Consider the following 6,000-nt stretch of genomic DNA (forward strand, 5'->3'; position numbering starts at 1 on the left):
AAAATGTGTCTACAGGTACTACGTGAAATTGTAATCAGTCGAAAGACACTTAAAATAAACATTTTATTCACAATGACTGACGACATGCCACCCACAAAATAAATATGTTTCTTAACGAAACGTAGTTTTACACCTTACTTAACTACGTGCTCGAATTGTTTACCATCGAATGCAGACTTGCAATCGCCGATCGAGAGAAAGATGAACAGATAAAAGCAGACTGGATGTTACGTCATAGCGTCCTGTGGGGATGCGACGGCGCACACAGCCTGGTGTGACTGGGGCTTCGTGACAGGCTGCACCTTCCAGCGCTGCCCTCAGAGATGAGCAGTCGAGAGCGGCCCTCCACTGTAGTGCAGCACTGCTTCCTATCGGATGACCGAGCTGGGCAGCCGTCTTGTCGGAACCACGCACGCTGACTCTTATCCGGCGGTCCGTCTTCCAGGAGAAGAGACGGAGTGTTCGTAGAGAAGGGTGCCTGTTTAACAGCCCTGCGATGACGTGAGAACTCACGGTGGAGTTTCCTATGGCGCCGCACCACGCGTTTATGCTCCACGGTCGTCGGTGCTGTGCGTGACGGGGCCAGCGTGGACTTTGAGCTGGCCAGCAGTGCACGTTACGTAAATCTACATTACTGCCGTTCGTGAGCGTCGCTTCCTCGGTAAAGGGGTAACACGTTGGAGAATCGCAGTGTCGCGTCCCTGGGGCCGCAGAGCAAAGCGGCAGAATTCTGCACCGACGTTCGAAATCACGTCCTCCGGGCGGCTGATGCAGTGACAGACGACGAGGGTGGAATTTGTATCGATGCGAGATGCGGATGACATTCGCCTGGCCGATCCCGCGTTCCTCGGCACGACACCCCGCGGACTGAACAGCCGCCGCAGCCGGGACGGCTCCCTGGTGAGCTGCGTCGGCCGCAGCCCTCGCCGCCGCCCCCCGCCTGGCGCCGGGACCGCCCGCTCGCGCTGCTGGCCTCATAAGTCGTGCGAGTGCCTCACGCGACGGGCAGCGTCGATCGGGATGGCCGTCCCTGCCGTCTCGACAGCATTTCTTCGGCATTCGCCGTACAGAAGCGGCACGTCCAACTTCTCCTCATCAGCGTGCGAGGAGCCTTACAGCGGAAATGACCTGCCGACAGCAGACACAGTTCCTGCTGGTCCTGCAATGCAGACGAGTAAACAGTCGACATGCTTACACAAACAAGTAGCCTACCATGAGCGTGTTTAAACGCGATAGCCGACTCCGGCCGACTTGCCTTTAAGTCTTACAACATTTCTCGGATTATTTTGCGAAAAGTTTCAACTCCAAAATCAAATGGTTCAAATGGCTCTGAGCACCATGCGACATAACTTCTGAGGTCATCAGTCGCCTAGAACTTAGAACTACTTGCACCTAACTACCCTAAGGACATCACACACATCCATGCCCGAGGCAGGATTCGAACCTGCGAGCGTACCGGTCGCTCGGCTCCAGACTGTAGCGCCTAGAACCGCGCGGCCACTCCGGCCGGCTCAACTCCAAAGTCAACAATCTCCATATCCCTGTACTCGTCTGTTCAAGCGCATTCGGACGCCGTAAAAAAAAGTATATCATCGTATTTTAAGAAATCACACTCGCTTCAATATCTCGATGTATTCTTAACATTCTCTGTGACTCACCAGAATACGTACCCGCAAACCACTGCCCATCGTCAGCAGTACAGGTTCCACAAATGTATGCCCTATTATACCAAATGTAAGCAAACCCGAACTCACATACGGGCCGCACTGGGTGGCCGCGCGGTCTGGGACGCCTTGTCACGGTCCGTGCCGCTGCCCCCGTCGGAGGTTCGAACCCTCCCTCGGACATGGCGGCGTGTATTTTCCACAGTGCAAGTTAGTTTAAGCTGGATTAAGTAGTGTGTAGTCTTAGGGACCGATGATCAGTTTGGTCCCATAAGACCTTACCACAAATTTCCAAAGAAACATTTTCTCACGTACTGTCGTCTGTTTATTGTCACGGCTGTCATACAAAGTGCTCAAAACGTTGATAACGAGAATTCCTATAAAATTATTTTCGAGAAATAATACTGCACGTTGAGTTACATCTGGAGTTATTGCCAGCACAGGTCCGTGTTGTAACGCATTTCGTGCCTTTGGCAGTGATGGCTGTTTCCTAATAGAATACTTGTTTTAATTTTTGCCACAGATGAAATCATAGTAGTGTTAAGTTTGGCGAGTGAGCAGACCGATTCGCGTTTTCTGAACTACCGTTCCAGTGCTCTCCAAATGTTCTCTCCAGAGGCTCCGCCGTCAGACGTAGAGAAAGCGGGAGTCACGATGATGAAACATTGGTTGCCTTATGTCCCCCAGTAGCTGCGGCGGCAGCACGTCTGAGGAACTCGAGATGCCCGGCTGTGTTTAGATTCCCGTCAGTAGACCGCAGACCACGATGCGGGTCTCGAAAAACACGCACTCAATGAGAATATACCGATGGCGTCGCTTTTGTCGACTTCCTCGAGTCGTATTGAATTTTCAGCTGACGATTACAGCGAGTTGCGAAGATTGACTTGCCCACGCTGTATAAACGACTGTTCTTCCTTAAGGTACGTTCTCCTTGTTGCAACTGTTGCCATTATCGTTCAACAATGATCGTGGAACGATAATCGTAGAACGCTATTGCTCTGAATAGTGCTGTGTTCGTTCGAGCGCCTGCCGACACGGTCATTAAACGACGATCGTCCGTCTCGAATAGTTCCTACGGTCGCTCGCGATTTCTGTTGTGGAAGGCCACATGCGTCACGGCGCCGTTTGATGTTTTACCGGATTCCTGATACAGGATACTTGTGAAACTGTCGTACGCGCAGATCTCCACTCCATCGCTACCTCGGAGACGCAAGTAGGCCGACTATAACACGACGTTCAAACTCACTTACATCTTCATAAACTGCCATTATAGCAGTAGTAACCTATTTAACAAGTGCGCCAGACACCTGTTGTCTTAGACTCACGCGCCAAAGTCACTAGTATAGGCATGCGTATTCAAGTACAGAGATATGTAAACTGGCAGAATACGGCGCTGCGGTCGGTAACGCTTATATAAGTAACAAGTGTCTGGCGCATGTATTAGACCGGTTACTGCTGCTACAATTGCAGATTATCAATATTTAAGTGAGTTTGTACGTGGTGTTACAGTCGGCGCACGAGCGATGGGACACAGCATCTCCGAGGTAGTGGTGAAGTGCGGTTTTTCCCGTACGACCATTTCAGGAGTGTACTGTGAATATGAGGACTCCAGTAAAACGTCAGATCTCCGACATCGCTGCGGCCGGAAAAAGATCATTCAAGAACGGGACCGACGTCAACTGAAGAGAATCGTCCAACGTGACAGACGTCCGACTCTTCCGCAAACTGCTGCAGATTTCAATGCTGGGCCAGCAGCAAGTGTCAGCGTGCGAATCATTCAGCGAAACGTCATCGATATGGGCTTCCGGAGCCGAAGGCCCTTGGACTGTTTATGGCTGGAAGCATGTTGCCTGGTCGGACGAGTTTCGTTTCAAATTGTATCGAGCAGATGGACGTGTATCGCTGAAACAACCGGTTTTCGGCTGTATAAATTTTTTCCAGTCCATTTTACCTGAATTTGAAAAGCACTGAAACTAACCTGTTTCTGAACTAACCGATTGTCGGTTTATCGTTCCTATTACGTCCTGTAATAAAGTAGAAATCGATAAAACACTGAAAAATTTTTCTCTCTTAGTTTCGTGATACATAGAATCAAAACAATTAAATAAGCAAACAAAATGAAAACACCAAACGTCAACCGTTCGCTGCTTTTCTCGAAAAGTGATGGGTGGTTGAATTCCAAAAGACATCAGTATTCGCCTAACGGTTCTAAGTTTTAGAAACTGCGCTCAAAAATTGAGGATCGCGCCGAGGGTTACAACCAGATGGAGGCGTGTTATGTAGTCACTGGGAAAAGATCACCTACCTTGTATTTTTACTGAATGCTGTGAATGAATTGTTAAGTTTTTGATTTGTTACTCTTTTATGGCAGACAAATATTTAATCCCTTAAAGCACGCGAAGCACTGCAGGTCAGTGCTGTGTCACTTCGAAAAACATTTTACCAGTAGAATGGAAAAACGAGTCCAAGCTGCAAATTTTTACTTTTTACTCATCCGATGACTACTTTCGGGCCGAGACTCATTTTTAAATCACCATAACATAGTCGAAAATGGCATTTCCGAAGAAGTAAAAAAATGTGCAATGAACATTTACAGTGCGTACAGGTAAGTTATCTGTATGCACTGATCATTATGTATTTTTGGCGTTTTCGGAAATACAATTTTCGGATGTGTTATGATGATTTGAAAATGGTAATGACGATCCATCGAATGAATGAAGGGTAAAAATTTGCAACTCGGACTGGTTTTTCTGGTTCTACTGAGTAACGGAAGTTGCTGACCCGAGCTGCTCCAGCACGCTGGAAGTTGGACAGTATTTTACGTCACCTCGAAAGCATGTTTGCAGAGCGGCGCTGGCGCCACCGGCAGTGCGAGGCACCGCCGCGCAGGCCGTGCGGGGGCGGGCCCCGCTACGCACCGCACGCACCCGCGTCCCATGTGAGGCGGCGCCCGCGGTGGCTCCGGTGTCGGTGGATTCCGCCGACGACCGACGTCGGCCGGAGGCGGCCGGCCGATCTTTTCAGAACAGTCCGCCGCTGCGTGCGCCGCCACACTACGGCACCTCTTCTCTCCCGAACGTACAGACTTCGGACGACAATCGCTGAAGTTCAGATGAGCTAGTTTTCTTCTGTCAGACAGACTGATGTTCTCACGCACTAAATATGGAGCGTCAGAAACTGATAAGAGTGAGTTTGTGGCATCCTGAGGATCAAAATATATCGGGATATAATCCGGAATATATCGACTGCAATCGCAGATTTATTCGAAACCTTAAATAGGCAAAATCTTTATTGGAAATTTTAGGCATACATCATAGCCCCCCCCCCCCACCCCCCATGAACCACGGACCTTGTCGTTGGTGGGGAGGCTTGCGTGCCTCAACAATACAGATGGCCGTACCGTAGATACCACCACAACGGAGGGTATCTGTTGAGAGGCCAGACAAACGTGTGGTTCCTGAAGAGGGGCAGCAGCCTTTTCAGTAGTTGCAGGGGCAACAGTCTGGATGATTGACTGATCTGGCCTTGTAACAATAACCAAAACGGCCTTGCTGTGCTGGTACTGCGAACGGCTGAAAGCAAGGGGAAACTACGGCCGTAATTTTTCCCGAGGGCATGCAGCTTTACTGTACGATTAAATGATGGACTTAGAGAAAGCTTTTGACAATGTTAACTGGAATACTCTCTTTCAAATTCTGAAGGTGGCAGGGGTAAAATACATGGAGCGAAAGGCTATTTACAATTTGTACAGAAACCAGATAACAGTTATAAGAGTCGAGGGACATGAAAGAGAAGCAGTGGTTGGGAAGGGAGTTAGACAGGGTTGTAGCCTCTCCCCGATGTTATTCAATCTGTGTATTGAGCAAGCAGTAAAGGAAACAAAAGAAAAATTCGGCGTAGGTATTAAAATCCATGGAGAAGAAATAAAAACTTTGAGGTTCGCCGATGACATTGTAATTCTGTCAGAGACAGCAAAGGACTTGGAAGAGCAGTTGAATGGAATGGACAGTGTCTTGAAAGGAGGATATAAGATGAACATCAACAAAAGCAAAACGAGGATAATGGAATGTAGTCGAATTAAGTCGGTTGATGGTGAGGGAATTAGATTAGGAAACGAGACACTTAAAGTAGTAAAGGAGTTTTGCTATTTGGGGAGCAAAGTAACTGATGATGGTCGAAGTAGAGAGGATATAAAATGTAGACTGGCAATGGCAAGGAAAGCGTTTCTGAAGAAGAGATATTTGTTAACATCGAGTATAGATTTAAGTGTCAGGAAGTCGTTCCTGAAAGTATTTGTATGGAGTGTAGCCATGTATGGAAGTGAAACATGGACGAT

Source organism: Schistocerca piceifrons, unplaced genomic scaffold (assembly GCF_021461385.2).
Source record: "Schistocerca piceifrons isolate TAMUIC-IGC-003096 unplaced genomic scaffold, iqSchPice1.1 HiC_scaffold_1872, whole genome shotgun sequence".
NCBI classification, from domain to species: domain Eukaryota; kingdom Metazoa; phylum Arthropoda; class Insecta; order Orthoptera; family Acrididae; genus Schistocerca; species Schistocerca piceifrons.